Source organism: Hyaena hyaena, unplaced genomic scaffold, assembly GCF_003009895.1.
Source record: "Hyaena hyaena isolate Hyena2069 unplaced genomic scaffold, ASM300989v1 scaffold_837, whole genome shotgun sequence".
NCBI classification, from domain to species: domain Eukaryota; kingdom Metazoa; phylum Chordata; class Mammalia; order Carnivora; family Hyaenidae; genus Hyaena; species Hyaena hyaena.
The window spans coordinates 628,907-646,787 of NW_024081470.1; positions in this window are offsets into that span (position 1 = coordinate 628,907).

Here is a 17,881-nt window from a genome sequence, read left to right on the forward strand (position 1 = left end):
CAGGTCATGATCTCATGGTTCCTGAGTTCAGGCCCCATATCAGCCTCTGAGCTGATAGTAAGGAGTCTTCTTGGGATTCTCTCTCTCCCTCTCTTTGTCCCTCCTCTGCTTGTGCTGTCTCTGTCTCTCTCTCTCTCTGTCTGTCTCTCTCTCTCTCTCTCAAAAAAAAGTTTTTTAAAGGTATAAGTGACTTCATTCCTTTTAATCTGTTCTCTGTCTTCCGATTAAAAAAAACATAAAACCCCCTTATCATTTTAATAGAGAAGATGAGAGAAAGCACAGGGTATCTTTCCTGGTTTTGTAAAAAGTTCCTCATCGTAGGAGTTGAGTCCTCAGTTGCCCTTTGGAGTACCTACATCATAACATAATAACGTTTGTTTGGGCAGAATTCTGTTGCCAATGTTCTGTCAGTGTTAACTCCAAAATGCAGACGGAAAATGGTAAAAATGTTGCTCATCTGACTCACCTGCATCTGATGAAAAAACCTGACTTTCTACTTGGGATATTTTCTTATATAGTTAGATATGTATAAGTTTGGTATTTGCAGCTGGGACTATTTCCCTGCTGGTTTTCAGTTCATTTTGTTTCTCATTAACCTTTATAAATATTCTAGTCAGAAATACCTTTTTACTTAGGATACAGTGCTCTCTTAGCCAAAGAATGAAATGATGCTTTAATGTTGCTGTTATTTTTCTCTATCACCCATCCTGAGAGAACCCTACAGAAGGGCATTCTTAGAAAAGGAATTTGGGGTTACGAACACCAGGAATTTCAGCTCCATGATTTACTTCATGTGTGACCAGAGGCAAATTATTATCCAGCCTCTCTTGGGTTTAGTTTCTTCATTGGTATGATGGCAGTATTTGTTGTTAAGGGTATGGTGAGCTCATCAAGTGAGATAATGGTGACACTTATCATAAGGTCTTTAAGGATAGGTATTCTAGAGTTATGTTCCATGGGCCCAAATCCTGGTTATACTCTGATCGATAGATATTCCCTAAATTCCTTTCCTTATCCATGATATGAGAATTATAATAGCACCTACCTTGTAAGCTTCTTGTGATGATAAGTGAGGAAATCTGTGAAAAGCAGAGTGACTGGAAAATATTAAATGTGTAGTGAATATTAGCTATTTTAGTTATCACATAGTAGGTATTCAATAAATGGAAGCTTCTCTTATTTTCCTCCTTCATGTAGGCCCTTATATAACCTTTCAGGGATTCTTTTCCATATGTTAAGCAAAACAACTCTTAAAATATTGGAAAAAACAAGCCTTACACCTGAGCTACTCACCTACAAAAGCCGGGACCATTGGATGAATTGACTAGTGCCATCCTTTGATTATGAGGCTTGGGGACACCAAGCTGAAGGAGAGCCTCCTTTCTTTAGAGCAGTTATAAGTGGTACAATCTTCTAGTTAATGAAGTCACAGTCACCCTGCCTGTCCCCTATCTATTAGTCCAGCTTCAAACACATTTTGAGAAACCCTCTAGGTGCTATCTTTCTTCTTAGTTCTTTTTTTGCCTCACTTCTCTCTTTTTTATGAGGAGATTTCTTGGGTTCCTCAATGCACTGATTTCTCTTATGACAACTTTGAAACTTGTAGATTTACGTAGATCACATTTTCACTGGGTTAAAAGTCACTTTGGCTGGTAATGGCTGTGGAATTTAAAGTCAAATAAATAAATACTCAGTTCTTCAGTTTCTTAAATTCTCCCTGAACTAGATATGGTATTGCTTAGATAGGAAATAACAAAATGATCTACAGTTTTCTAGAATTCAGACTGTAGATGAATGATCAGAGGCCTTCGCATAGCTCAGATGCGCTGTTCCACCTTCATCTATTCATTTGCTCAATCTCTCAGCGTACAGTCAGTGAATGCCTAGTATAGGCAGGTTATTATTAGAATAGTAATAATATACCAGCAACAGTAATTGTTATGGGCTGAATTATGTTCCCCCCAAAATCATATGTTGAAGCCTTAACCCTCAGTGCTTCAGAATGTGATGGTGTTTGGAGATGTAGCCTTTAAAGAGATAATTAAATTAAAATGAGGCTGTTAGCATGGGCTCTAATCCAATCTGACTGGTGTCCTTATAAGAAGAGAAAATTTGGATACACACAGAGACACCAGGGGTACACAGGCACAGAGGAAAGACCACATGAGAACACAATGAGAAGGTGGCCATTTGCAAGCCAAGGAAAGAGGACTCAGGAAAAACTACTCGTGGATATCTTGATCCTGGATTTCGAGCTTTCAAAACCGTGAGAAAATAAATTTGTTGTTTAAGCCACCTAGTCTATGGTGTTTCATAATAGCAGCCCAAGCAAACTAATACAGTAATATTTTATATTTAAATTGTATATATTGTATTTATACTTTCAAATTTTTATGTTGTTTTCACATACATAGTACAGCATACTGGGCAAACACATTGGCTCTGAAGCCAAACCTCCTGGGTTTTAATCTACCACCTACATGACCTTAGATAAGTTACCTAACTCCTCCACTGAGCTTTCTTCATCTGGAAAATGATTACAATATCTACTCCACAGGACTGATATCTAGATTAAATGAGTTAATGTTTGTAAATCACTTTAACAGTCCTTGGCACACAGTAAGCTCTAAAAAGATATTCTTTAGATTAATAAAATAAAATGCATGCCATAGCTAATTTTATTCCTCTTAAATCTTGGAGCTGAAGGGGAAGAAGGAAAGGGAAAACATTTGCTGTGCCTTTATTATACAGGAGACAATGTGGTGACAATTTCACTTATGTATGAATATATGAGATTAAATTATTGGCTATGTTTACATGCTGCTAAGACATTGGGACATTGGGACATTTGCATACTGCTAAGGCATTGACTTCAGACATTCTCCTATCTGGAATGTAAATCTATTTTCCTTTCTGCTCCTTTCCTTTATTTAGCATTGCACCTCTGTACCTGGAACAGTAGTGGTACCAAATAAAATGAAAAACAGTCGTCAGAATGGGTATTGTATTAGTCAAAGATCAACTAGAGAAACAGCTAGTAGTGTACACAAACACACACACACGACCTATCACTCTTTGTATATAGATATAGAGTGAATCAATCTATCATCTATTATCTATCTATCTATCTTCTAGTATCTATTTGTCTATCATCTAATTAATATTATGCAATTAATTTGGGGGAAATTTGAAGTTCATAGGACAGTCAGGAAGGGAAAATTTTGAATAGACTGGAACTCCATGGACATAAGCTGGAGTTTGTTCTCCACAGGTAGGTCTGTCTGTTTCTCTGTCAGAGAGGAAAGCAGTCTCTTAAAGGGCTTCCAAGTGATTAAGTGAGGCCCACCAAGATAATCTAATTTAAAGTCAACTGATTAGAGACTTTAATTACATCAGTGTGACATTTTCACAGCAGACCTAGAGTCTGATTAAATAATTGGGAGATGTATGTATGTTAGAAAAGTGGCTACTACTTTCCATTCTTTGACTACCTTGAAAAAAATATCTATTGTAGCTCACCCTATCTGGAAACATAATAGGCAGGATTCTGGGAACATAGTTTAGCTTGGTCAATCAACATACCACAAAGTCATTGCTATTATTTTTTTTAAAGACTAATTCACTGTGTGTATAACAGTAGCATATTTTAAAATGAATTTCTTTTTACAAAGGATTCACAGACTCCTTGAAATATTATTACCATTTTATGAATAACAAAACAAAGGCTCTGATGGTTTAAATAGCTAGCCCAAGTCACACATCAAGCTAGTGTGGAAACTAAAATTAGAAGTCAGAGCTGACTCTGAACACTATCGTATTTAAGAACAATAGAAAATAACCTCAAACTACCGTAAGTTCTGAGGAAGCCTTAGAGAGGAAGAGAAATCAGTGCTGGTTGTGCCACGTCAGCTGAACTGCATTTTTAGCAGGTAAGAAACGTGAATTAGCAGAGTAGAATCTACAGTTGCTAGTCCCCTCATGAAGACCTGATGGTAGGCTCTTAAGATTTTCTTTTGGGGATAGCTATGCATTTACAGGAGATTAGGGATTAATTACTATTTGCAGGAGTCTGTGTGTGTGTGCGCACATGCGTGCGTGTGTGTGTGTGTGTGTGATATACTGCTCCAAGAGGTCACTTAGTTTTATATTTTGGATAACTTCTCCCATCCAAGTACTAACCAGGCCCGACCCTGCTTAGTGGATAACTTCTCTATGAGTCAGATATTACCTCTTCATAGTTCTGTGTCAGATCATGTGGTACTTGATGTGATGTTAGATAAACAGACGGGAGGAGGAAAAGAGTGAGAGGGAAACAAACCATGAGAGACTCTTAAGGATAGAGAACAGGGGCACCTGGGTGGTCCAGTTGGTTAAGCGTCTGACTTCAACTCAGGTCATGATCTCACAGTTCATGAGTTTGAGCCCCGCATCGGGCTCTGTGCTCTCAACTAGCTCAGAGCCTGGAGCCTGTTTCTGATTCTGTGTCTCCTTTTCTCTCTCTGTCCCTCCCCCACTCGCACTATGTCTCTCTCTAAAGTGAATAAATGTTAAAAAAATTTTTTTTAAAAAAAGGATATAGAACAAAATGAGGGTTGATGGAGGGAAGGGGTGCAGGGTGGGCTAGATGGGTAATGGGTATTAAGGAGGGTGTTTGTTATGATGAACACTGGGTGTTGTATGTAAGCGATGAATCACTGAATTTTATTCCTGAAACCACTATTGCACTGTATGTTAACTAAATAGAACTTAAATAAAATTTGAGAAAAAAGAAATATAATTAAAATTTCCATATTTAAATATTTGTTAATGATTGGCCGCTTGAAAACTGATAAGTAGACTCACTGCCATTATAATAATTTTTATTATTTTGTAATTTATTCTGTGCCAAGAACTGTATGCAGAACCTGTGCATACTGTCACTCATTTAAGCCTCAAAACAACTCTATGAAGTTTACTGTATCCTTATTTGATGCAGAAGTGAAGGCTTAGGAAGAATAAACAGACTGCTTCAGCTTTATTGCCTTCTGTGTAGAGTTGAAATGTGAACCAGGTCTGGCTAACTCTGAAGCCCAGATGCCTTGTAACTAACTAAGCAAAATCCCCATACAATGTTTGAGTGATATTCAGTTTATTAAAGTTATAAAGTTGTCTTGCTGCTTCTGAAAACATGATGCCAGGATTTTAAAAGGCATTTTTATAAAATTGTTGTATTGATTTCAAGTCAATCAACTGAAGTAAAGTCTTGCAAATGAATGATCCCTAATCTTTTGAAATATTCTTTCAAAATCCCAAATAACTTATCTTTGTGAGTTTTGCTTCTACTGTTCCTTGGAGAGAATAATTCTCAAGTCACACAGCCAGCCATATTGGAACTCTGCCACAGATTCTGGTCCCGTTTTCCTACCCTTCCCTTCCCTTCCCTTCCCTTCCCTTCCCTTCCCCTTCCCCTTCCCCTTCCCCTTCCCCTTCCCCTTCCCCTTCCCCTTCCCTTCCCTTCCCTTCCCTTCCCTTCCCTTCCCTTCCCTTCCCTTCCCCCCACAAGTTATTTATTTATTTATTTTGAGAGAGAAAGAGAGAGAACAGGGGAGAGACAGAGACAGAGACAGAGGGAGGATCCCAAGTAGGCTCGACACTCACAGCACAGAGCCTGACTTGGGACTCAAACTCATTAACCATGAGATCATGACCTGAGCTGAAATCAAGAGTCAGATGTTTAACTGAGTAACCACCCAGGTGCCCCTCTTTCTTTCCATTTTTTTTTAAATTTCAAATTCATATGTTTAATAGGAGCAAGATATAGTGCTTAACATACATGGTTCAATTTCATTAAATTCTCGGTTTTGATTTACTTCTCTCAATATTTCAGTCAGGCAAGTATGATGAGTTACATTTTAATTTTTTAATTTTTAATTTAAAAAAATTAATTCTAGTAGTTAACCTACTAACATGCAGTGTTATAAAGAAGATGTGTGTGCACGTGCGCGCGCGCACACACACGCACTGGAATATTACTTAGTCATAAAAAAGAATGAAAACTTCCTATTTGCAATGACATGGATAGAAGTAGTGAGTAAAATGCTAAGTGAAGTAAGTCAGTCAGAGGAAGACAAACAGCATATCGATTCACTCAGATGTGTAATTTAAGCAACAAAAAAATGAGCAAAGGGAAAAAGAGAGAGAGAGGGGGGGAAACCAAGAAATATCCCCTTGAGAGCAAACTGATGGTCACCAGAGGGGAGAGGAGTGAGGGGATGGGGGAAACAGATGATGAGGATTAATTAAGGAGTTCACTGGTTGTGATGAGCTCTGGTCCCATTTTCTATTTATCTCTTGTGTTCAATTGTAATTCTATAAAAATCTCTTCAAATACCCATTTGTTCACACACAATGGAAATTCAGAAAAACAATATGGGAGAACATTCCATAATTGTAACATCATTTGATTGCAATTACAAATGCCAGTAACTCTGATAGCAATAATCTGACTCCTTTTACCATCAGGGCAGAACATGTAAGCTAGTGTCTACAAACAGAACACATTTGTTATGGTCTTGTTTTAGTTCTATAGTTAAAAAGTAACCATTTGTCAAATTTGATATAATTCTACACTTTCATAATGGCTGTATAATAATATATGAAAATACTAAGAGAGGCTGGCCTTCTTTGAGGAAATTAAGGCTGTACGATTTGCATGTGCTTATGGAATTCCAGCATATCACATCTCAGTGATAAGCTATAATGACTATAATAAGCCATGAAAAATTCAATCCAAATTTCAAAATGGGGTTCTAGTTAACAATGGAAGTCTAAAGGTTACTCTAATTAATGAGTGTGCTTGCAGTATTTTCAGTGTATTCATCTAAATTCAGTTATATATTATGAAGCATTTAAATCATTTTGAACATGCACTCAGAAACCACATCCATTGTACTTAATAGCTAAAGACTATATTTTTACAAGGAGAGTACAATTTATATCAGAACTGCCTGTTGTGGAGTTCACCATGAGTTCTTTGGATATTAATAGTTTGAACACATAGTTCTACAACCCTAAATCCCTTGGAGAAAAATCATAATATGATTTTAGTGAAAATAAAGTAACGTTATGAAACACAAAGAAAGAAAGAAAGAAAGAAAGAAAGAAAGAAAGAAAGAAAGAAAGAAAGAAAGAAAGAAAGAAAGAATCAGAGACAGAGACAGAGACAGAGACAGAGACAGAAAAAGAAAGCAACCTTAAAGAAATCAGTCAGTAAGAAATAATACTGATACTGGGCAATTCAGACCAGCTTCTAGGCTTATATTTTCATGGAAATGTGCTTTTTTCTTTATCAGTATATGTTTCCACCACACAAAGTAATGTAAATCACAGGTCTCTCTCACAGCGTTTCTCCCTCCCCTTTTTAAGAAAAGGCATATATTTAAATATTACCTTCTAAAGTAAGACAGAATGAAAAGAAACAGCAACATTCTCTCTGTAAGTAACCTTATTAACAAAATGGATGCATGCGTTGATGCAGTCAGAAAGGAACACACACATATACACATGCAACTCATGAGACCATCCCTGTGTTTAGGCTCAGATGTTACTTTTCTATGGAAGAAATGCAGGAAAAGTGTTTATTAGCTCTTCAAAAAGCCTTTACCCATGTAAACAAATTGACAGGAAAAGCCCAGAGCAAGCACCCTGAATGAAATAGTTTTACTGTTAGCAGTGAGGCATTAAACACTGTCGGTTCTACTTCTGGGAGAGAGGGAGAGCGGCAAGAGTGGGGAGGGCAGGGGGAGGAGAGAAAAAAGAAGGAACCCACACCTTTGTTTAAATTGCAGTCTACCTCTTAAAATAGAATTTGACCTAATCCTCACGTAAGTATCATGAGATTATCTGGGAATCTGGCTTTAATTAATGGGCTCAGATACAGCTGAATTGAGTGAAAGAAACTGCTTTTGTGAGCTGCTTATTACTAAGCTGTGGTTGGCAAGGAAAGACCCAGCCAGGGATATCCCTGCTGCTATCGCGCACCTTTTGCTTTGATTATTCAAATGAAATTGTGCAGGAAGGTGAGGGGGGAAGGGGTATCAAGATGACCCTCCTGCCTATAATACACAATCCATTTATTATGCATAACATTCTCCACAAAACAGTCACACCATTTGCAAGGAGGAAAATGAAATAAAGCAGATGAGAAAATGTGTCCCTATTTGGGGTATCATTCTGGAATCTAGTCTCATGACAGTTCATTTACTTTTTAATCTTTTATTTGCTTGTTCAATATCCACAGAAGAAAAAAGGGAAGTAAAGTGAGCATAGAACTGGCTCCATGAAAACCCATTTGCCTTTCCTCCTCCACTTGCAAAATAAGCTGCATCTCATTTTCAGACATACTAAAATGCACTGAGGGTCTACTCTTGGTAAGGCAGCGTGTCACCCGAGTGACACGTACAAAGATGATTGACACATAAGTAGGGCTTTGGAAAGAGCAGTGGGTATAAAATCAAGCCCGGGATTTGAGTTCCGGCTTCTGTGATTAGCTTCATGACTGTGACTTACTTGATTTCCACGAGCCTCAATTCTCTTCTCTATAAAACAGTAATAATAGTTGACATTTTCATCATGTTTGACAGCATCACAGTTTCTTATAGAATATTTTTTTCATTTTTTTCTTTAAGTTTTTAATGTTTTGTTTGTATTTAAGAGAGTGAGAGACAGAGCATGAGTGGGGAAGGGGCAGAGAGAGATGGAGACAGAATCTGAAGTAGGCTCCAGGCTCTGAGCTTTCAGCACAGAGCCCAGTTCTGGGCTTGAATCTCCAAACCACGAGATAATGACCTGAGCTGAAGCTGGTCGCTTAACCAACTGAGCCACCCTGGTGCCCCTAGAATATTAAGTATACCGGGGCACCTGGGTGGCTCAGCCTGTTAAGCATCTGACTTAAGCGCAGGTCATGATCTCCAGTTTTTGAGTTTGAGACCCCAATTGAGTGAGTGCGAGCCCTACATTGGGTGAGCCCTGCTTCTTTCTTTCACTCTTTCTCTCTCTGTCTGCCCCTCTCTTGTAGGATTCTCCCTCTCTCTCCCTCTGCCCCTCACTCACTTGCACCTTCTCTCTCTCTCTTGCTCTCAAAAAAATATATATGATTAAGTATCCTGAAAGCAAATATATGTGAAGAAATTTATAAACTTAAAAGGGCTAGAAAAGGTTACTCGTCATCATCATTATTTTAAAACCACATTCATTTCATCTCCTGTTGCCGGAGTACAGCTCCAGCTGTGTCCAGGGATCCCTGAAGGATGGACGGTATTGGCGAGGGAGGGATGAGAGAGGCACGAGATTCTTTCTGGTCACCAGCCAGGCCTCCCTGCACTGCCTGAGACTCAACTTTGTTTTATGATTTAGTGTTTGGGGGATGGCACAGAGGTGGCAGTCTGATGATAAATTCTTTTATCAGTAAAAACTTTCCAGAGCATTGATATGCAAAATGATGGGGAATAGCCCAGAGGTGGTATTAGCATAGTAAAGGCAAAAGTTAGTTCTTTGTGAGTAGGGGTGAGTAGCCTGTTTACTGCTTAATGGGAGATAGTAAGAAAAAAAACTCTTTCAGGAACACAATGTTTCTCCCATAACCACAAAAGAAGTTCCTACAGTAAGTTCTTCACAAAGTGCAATCAGCATATTAAGGCCAGAATGAGTCACTCCGGATACCAATCAACAAGGTGACTTGGGGGTCCATCCTCAAGCAGAAACAATTGGGTGGGGGTGGATATTGGTCGCCATCTGGCCTTAAGAGTCCGTGCAACTTACCTTAACCTCACAATGAGTTCTGTCTCAACCTATGAGTTCAGAAACGGCTCCCAACATCCTGTGTTGTGGACAAATTGCTCCTCTGTTAGCCAACCCTTTCTGGACTTCTCAATTCTGTAGACAAATGGTAGTGAGCTAGAAATGAGAACCCTAGAAGTTATTCTTTCTGGAAGTCTCTCCAATCTGCTAGATAATTCACCCTCTCACTTAGGATGTCTTACACTGGAAGTCTCTCCAATCTGCTAGATAATTCTCCCTCTCACTTAGGATGTCTTACGCTGCTTATGATGATCACCATTTGGTGTTGCTTTTGGCCTAAATAAGAAAAAAATGCAGTGATAAAAAGAACCCTCTTATAGGCAGCCAAATCTCAACTCGTAGTCTAGTCTAATTTAATGTATGGTATTGGAATAATGACTTCCTCAGATAACAGCCCCATAGTGACTATGGGGAGAAAAGGTTATGGAGTAACCCATTACATAATACAGGCCATATGAATTTTATGTTGGCTGTATTAAGTACTTATTTTTTTTCACAGTAGTTAATAAGCTAGTAAAAACCACAGGCAATCTTTTGAAACACTGAACACTCTGCCTGAAGTTTAGATTTCCTGGTATTGGAGACCCTTGTAGACCAATAGCTGGACTGATAGCATCTATTCTAGCAGAGTTACTTTGGTCATTTAACAAAAATAGGGCATCGAATAATTCAGTATAATGGTTAAGAAACCGGGCTTTGGAAGCAGACAGTAGGGGTTTAAGGCCAATTCAGGCACTTTATAGCTGTGCCATTGCTTTTTGCCTTAATTTGCTTTAATAGTATTTTTAAGACTTCTTGAGAGGATAAAATGTAATAATGCATTAAAAAAAGCATTGGCAAAATTAATCATCAATTATATAATTGTATGTTGGTTACCTATTGCTATAAGACAAATTATCTCAAAATTTAATGGCTTAAAATAATAAACATTGAGATCAGGAATTCAGAAATCGCTTACCTGTGTGGTTCTGGCTTGGATCTCTAATGAAGTTGAAGTTATGATGTTGGCCAGAGTTGTAGGTGTCTGAAGGCTTGAATGGGGCTAGAAAATCCAGTTCCAAGATGGCTCATTCATATGGCTATTGGCATGGGGCTTCGCTCTTTGCTAGCTATTGGTGTGAGGCCTCAGTTCTTTGCTGCCTGTTGGCAGAAGACCTCAGTTCTTTGCCATGTAGACCTCCCCATAGGGCTGCTTGAGTGTCCTCACAACATGGCAACTGCTTTCTTCCAGAGCAAGTGATCCAAGAGAGACCAAGATGTTAGCCAAAATGTTTTTTATGACCTATCTTTGGAAGTCACATTCCACCTCGTTTCCATGATATCCTATTATGTACAAATTCAGTCCCATTCAGTGTGGAGGAAAAGGGCTACATGAGAGTAAGAATGCTATGAGGCCATCCCAGGTTACCACATTTGGGAAAAGTGAGAACCTATCTTGTATAGTGTATTCAGACTATTACTAAAGCAGAATGTCCCTTAGCTCAAAATGCTAAAAGGGAGTCTGATGGCTACTGTGTATGACAGTGGTAAAAAGAGACTCAAAGAAAAATGCAGGAGGGAAAAGCACACTTCTCCTAAGTACTGATGGAGTTGGACTTTTGTAATTCCTTGATTCTGAATTTAGTACTTAATTAAAAGTTTCTACTTCTCTTTGGGTGGCTGACATCCTCAGCTAAATAATCAGGTTTTCCTGGCCTGAAAAGCAACATTTCTTTTTCTTTAAAAACAATTTTTTTTAACATTTATTTATTTTGAGAGACAGAGAGAGACACAGCATGAGCAGGGGAGGGGCAGAAGGAGAGAAGGAAACACAGGATCTGAAGCAGGCTTCAGGCTCTGAGCTGTCAGCACAGCCCCAATGTGGGGCTCAAACCCATGAACCATGAGATCATGACCTAAGCTGAAGTCAGACACTTAACCAACTGAGCCACCAAGGCACCCCTGAAAAGCAACATTTTTTGAAAGATCTAAAAGAAAAGGCTGATAATTTTTTAAAATATTATTTAATATTTATTTATTTTTGAGAGAGACAGAGCATGAGCAGGGAGGGGCAGAGAGGGAGAGAGATACAGCATGTGAAGCAAGCTCCAGGCTCTGAGATGTCAGCATAGAGCCTGATGTGGGCTGTGCTGACATAGCCTCATAAACTATGAGATCATGATCTGAGCTGAAGTCAGAAGCTTAAGTGACTGAGCCACCCAGGAGCCCCAAGGCTGATCATTTTTTAAAAGCTCCCTTCAACGTGGAAAAAAAGAGAATTACCTCATTAAAAAAATTATTTTGAATTTTTTTTATAGTTTGAGAGAGAGAGAGAATACAAGTGGTAGAGAAAGATGGGGAGAGAGAGAGAAAGAGAGAGAGAGAGAGAGAGAGAGAGAATGAGAATCTTAAGCAGTCTCTACACTCAGTGCAGAGCCCAACTTGGGGCTCAATCCTATGATGTTGGGATCATGATGTGAGCTGAAATCAAGACTTGCATGTTCAACCAACTGAGCCACTCAAGCATTCTGAGAATTACTACTTTTAAGCAAATATCTTTAACAGTTGAATAAGTTCAACCATGCTTTCTCAACGCTGAATCATACATGGTAGAGTCTAAGGCCTGTCCACAGTCTGTTTTACCTAGTGGTGTCTTGACGTATCCTATCAATTCTGCTATTATTTTTCTCTGCTATAGTATTATAATGAATCTTTATAGTATTTTGTTTTGGGTGATGGTAGATGACAGAGATTAGCAAGAGAGCCAAGAGTCTCAAGCTGGTCTACTATGACAAGAATGGGGAATCAAATATACTATAAATGGTGTTTTTCTTCTATTCATCAGCATTAACTAAATGTTACATTCCATGTTCTACGGATCAACACTGGCAGTTAGCCTGGAGGGGTGCATAACGCAGGCCTCAATTTACCACTTTGTAGCTCTGAGATCTTGAACAAATTATTGACCTTTTTGTACCTCATCTTTCTTATCTTTAAACTGTAAATAATAATACTATCTCTCTCTTAGGGTTTTTGTAAGGATTAAATGAGTTAACATAGATAAAACACTTAGAACAGTGCCTTACATATGTTGATCATGTATTAATTATTATTATTATCTGACTAGAAAGCATATATATCTGCTTATATTTATACCTCTCCCTATTTTTCTCTCTCAATCTGTACTTTTTTAAATGTATATTTGAGGTGAAATTTTTGGTCTTTTAGCCAATTCCTTAGGCAAGATTTATATTCTTAATCTTAATAAAGGTCACCAGGGAGAGAAAATTTCATTCATTCACTCTTTGCTTACTTAGCAAATCTATTTTAAGTCTCTGCTATGGCTAGAAATTGTGAACAAGGAAGGTTCTGGGATTAAATCTCTCTCTCTCTCTCTCTCTCTCTCTCTCTCTCACACACACACACACACACACACACACACACACACACACTTAGGTAATTTATATAAGGAGACTAAAATTTAGTAAAAGAGCATATTTCTAAAAAACCCTCTAAACCAGTACTCATACCACAGTGTGACAGGGTTAATAAAGAAGCTTACAGAAAGTGCAGTGGTTGTGTGAGGTTGAAAGCAGTCGTTTTCCAAATGGGACTGTTGGGATCAGCAGCATAGAAAAGGAAGAAATCAAACTGGTCTTTAGAAATGGGTTGGTGCAGACAGACAGAAAGTATCTGAAATGGGATTATGGAACTCCTGATACAGGGTGCAGCGAGAAAAACTTACGGCAGAGAGAAACATCCCACTACGTGAGGTGAAGGGGAGAGATGTCAGTGTTCCCGGCACTCGGGCTTGAAGCCCAAGAGTGGCCCTGGAGTAAGAGAAGGGACGCTGAGGGCTCTGGGCCTTAGTTAACAGATGTCCGGAATGATACACAGTTTCTTACCAGTGTTTGAAGCTATACTAGCTCCTTTCTTTGAATCATTTATTTAGTTGTTTGACAATTTCTTAGTTCTGGAAAACTGGGAAATCTCTACATGAGAAGTCCGCAAAAGCTCTGAAACTGTATGACCTATTTGGGAAGAACTTGGGAGCCAGGTTACACAAAGCAAATGTGTATCTTCCTTTGGGACTTGAGTTTATCAGAATTGGTGCCATGGGGCTCCAAGGGCTCATGTGGGCACGAATGGTGGGCCTATTTGGAGAGGCAGCCTGCCCCCCAGATGCAGTATTCTCAAGCAAGGAGTGCCTGAGTTAGGAGAAGGACAAAAGGGAGGGATCGTATGAAACAACAATGAGCGCAGGCTTTGGAGAGGGGCCGTTTGCAATCTGTGTGATTTAAAAAAAAAAAATATCCTCTTTAGGATTCTTCATCTGGGGCGCCTGAGTGGCTCAGTTGGTTAAGCGTCCGACTTTGGCTCAGGTCATGATCTCACAGTCTGTGAGTTCAAGCCCCATGTCGGGCTCAGTGTTGACAGCTCAGAGCCTGGAGCCTACTTCTGATCCCATCTCTCCCTCTCTTTCTGCCCCTCCCCCGCTTGCAGTCTGCCTCTCTCTCTCTCTCTCTCTCTCTCTCTCAAAAATAAATAAACATTAAAAATTAAAAAAAAAAAAAAGATTCTTCATCTGTAAAACTATAATACAACCAAAGCCTCTGTACTGTATTATTCTGAGGATTTGTAGATATCATCCATGTAAAATGCTTGATACTTGGCACACAGAAACTGCTCAGTAACTGAGGAATAATTATGGATGTTATTGATGCTATGTTGTTGTTGTTGTTGTTGTTCTCATATGTACAAGGTGGTGATAGAGCTGTGTCCCACAGTGAAAGCATTGGTTGAGAGTGAGGTATCTGAACTGTTACCATGTAGGACATCCTTCTGCGGAAAGTCTGCCTCCCCCATTTTACCAGAAGTGGACAGTGAGGGCTAATTTGGAGAGCTACTTGGTCATCCACCTTTGTGCTATAAGAATAGCTTATTTGTCTAAGGGAAGACTATTTTCTTTGAAACTGCTCTTTGAGGGTGGTAACTTATCAAGAGTGCGATCAGAGAGGTCTCTGTCCAGCCAATCAGAATCCTTGGTGAATGCTTCCTGGTGTTTTATGAAGGTGCATCCTGGTGTGTGTGTGTGTGTGTGTGTGTGTGTGTGTGCGCGCGCATTTAGTTTATTTGTTTTGAGACAGAGAGAGGAATGAGCAGGGGAGGGGAAGAAAGGGAGAAAGGGAGAATCTCAATCAGGGTTCACACTGTCAGCGCAGAACCCAGGGAGGGGCTCAAACTCATAAACTGTGAGATCATGACATGAACAGAAGTCAGATGCTTAACCGACTTAGTCACCCGGACACCCCTAAATCCTCGTGTTTTATGGAGTAAAAGATGCTGTTCAAATTCTGCTGCTTATACTTTCTTCTTGTAGCTCTGAAGAAAACCCAGGAATAAGTTAGCTTCCACAGCACTCATAGGAATATCAAGGACTATGTAAGAGCAGAGACTCAGATGTTAGACCTTTCTAGGCCTCAGTTTTTCAACCTAAGAAAGGCTGAACTTCTGTATAGCCTAACTGAGCTAATATACATAAACCCCTTATAACAGTATCTGGAACATGTGCTCTGGATGTCTTAGCTGTTACTTGAAATGGTCATCACCACGTACAGTCATTGTGGGCTTGATTGTTTATACCCACTGTTAGACTCTAAGCTGATTTATTTTGGAGGATATATCAAACCCAAAAATGTATATCCAGAGGGAAATTGTAGGAAAGTGGAAACTCATCTAGTAGTAGAGAAGGCCCATCATCCCTCCGAAGGAAGAAGCATTTCCTATCTTGAATGTGGCCTGCAGCGACCGAAGAGGCTCCAGGCTGACATGCTCTCACACCAAGCCATGGCCAAGCCCTGATGTCAGCTGTTGGGTTGCTGGGTCTATGCTAAGAGCATCAAGGGTGACCAGGCCAGAGCCAGTCAAAGCAGGAAGACTGTACTGGGTAAGTCCCTCTGAGACCCTGACAAGGAAAGGCAGAACTGGGCAGAGAGTATAGGAGAAAGCTCAGGAAATGAGGGTGCTGAGAAGAGAAGGACATGGAAAACATTTCACCTACTTTGCTGTTTCCCATCCAGCCAACTCATAACCTTAGCAACAGCTGTGTGACGCCTTAAGGTACCACACTTTATAAGCCAGTGAGGTGTTTGAAAATTATTTTTGGCATAACGGCTGTATATATTCTAGATTCCAGGAAGTCTGACTCAAAGTGGCTCCTGAGAACTGCTTGGTTTGGAAATGTTATATCTTCTGGGAAAGGTTTCATTATTTAGTGTCAACCCCATTATTAGGTCCGAGGTCATTGCAAAACTGCATTTCAGTTTTGCCCTTTTTATACCCAGAGCTGACACTTAAACAAGGTCACTGTAGCCACCCGAGCACTATTAAGTTGAATTTAAACTTGGACCTATTTTTTCTTACATTTCAACATGTGATCAGAAAGCTAAGGGATAATGTTTTCTGCATTGTATCAGAAAATATTCATATAAAATCCTTATTTTTAACTCTGACATCCTTTTACTCATTTCTAATCAGTGATTATATTAGCCATTGGATTAAAAAAATTTTTTTTAATGTTTATTTATTTTTGAGAGACAGAACACAAGCAGGGAGAGAGGTAGTCACAGAATCAGAAGCAGGCTCCAGGCTCTGAGCTAGCTGTCAGCACAGAGCCCAAAGCGGGGCTGGAACCCACAGACTGTGAGATCATGACCTGAGCCGAAGTCAGACGTTTAACCGACTGAGCCACGCAGGCATCCCTAGTCATTGGATTTTTATAAAAAGAAAATTTAAAAGTCAATCACAATTCAATACACAAAGATAAACAAATATTACTGATCTTATTTCTAGTTTTTCTGTTTTGTTTTGTTTTCTATTACGAATCACATGGCTAAAAATATTCTTGGATAAGTCCTCAGGTGCAAGAAGTTCTCTAGAATAGAGCAAGGAATTCCATAGAGTAATCAGAGGGCTGACTGAACTCTGATGTTTTGATAGATCTTAGGAAACTCAGAAATGTAACTTTAGTAGATAATTCTGAATTTTACTAATGGCTGAAACCACTTATACTTTGACCAGAAATTTAAGACTTCTGTCACTCCTAAATTCCACCAACATTTGGCTTTTCAGACATAACTGTTCTTTAGAATCTGGCAGATATTATTTAAAATATTTGCTTTTAAAATTGTTAGTGAGTATTTTATGTTTAATTATTTTGTATATTTTACTTTACAGTTTGATGTTTTATCTATTTTTTTGAGAGAGAGAGAGACAGACAGTGTGAGCAGGGGAGGGTCAGAGAGAGACTGAGACACAGAATCAGAGGCAGGCTCCAGGTTCTGAGCTAGCTGTCAGCACAGAGTCCGACGCAGGGCTTGAACCCACAAACCGCAAGATCATGACCTGAGCCAAAAAGTTGGACGCTTAACCGACTAAGCCACCTAGGGGCCCCTTTACTTTATGATTTGAAACTTTATAGCCATTGTGCATTTTACAGGTTTCCTTCCTTCCTTCCTTCCTTCCTTCCTTCCTTCCTTCCTTCCTTCCTTCCTTCCTTCCTCCCTCCCTCCCTCCCTCCCTCCCTCCCTCCCTCCCTTCCTTCTTTCCTTCCTTTCCTCCTTTCCTCCCAGCATCCAAGATGAGCTCCAATAATCCTTGCTTCCAAATATCAAGCCTTTACATAGTCTCCTACATTGTTTCAGGATTTGTCTGTGCAATTGATAGTATATAGCAGAAATGGTTGTATATGATCTCCAAGGCTAGATCATAAAACAATTTTACGCCTTTCCTTCTCTCTAAGATCACTCTCTTTAGGGGAAGCCAGCTGTCATGTTCTAAATACATTCAAGCAGACCTGCAAAAAGATTCACAGGGTAAGGCACTGAGGCCTTCTGTCAATATGATGTGAATATACCATCCTGGAAATCAGTCCTCAGCCCCAGTAAAGGCTTCAAATGACCACAGCCCTAATCAACATCTTGACTGCAACCTCTTGAAATACCTTGAGCCAAAGCCACCTTGCTAAGTTGCTCTTAAAGTCCTGACCCACAGAAACCGTGAGATA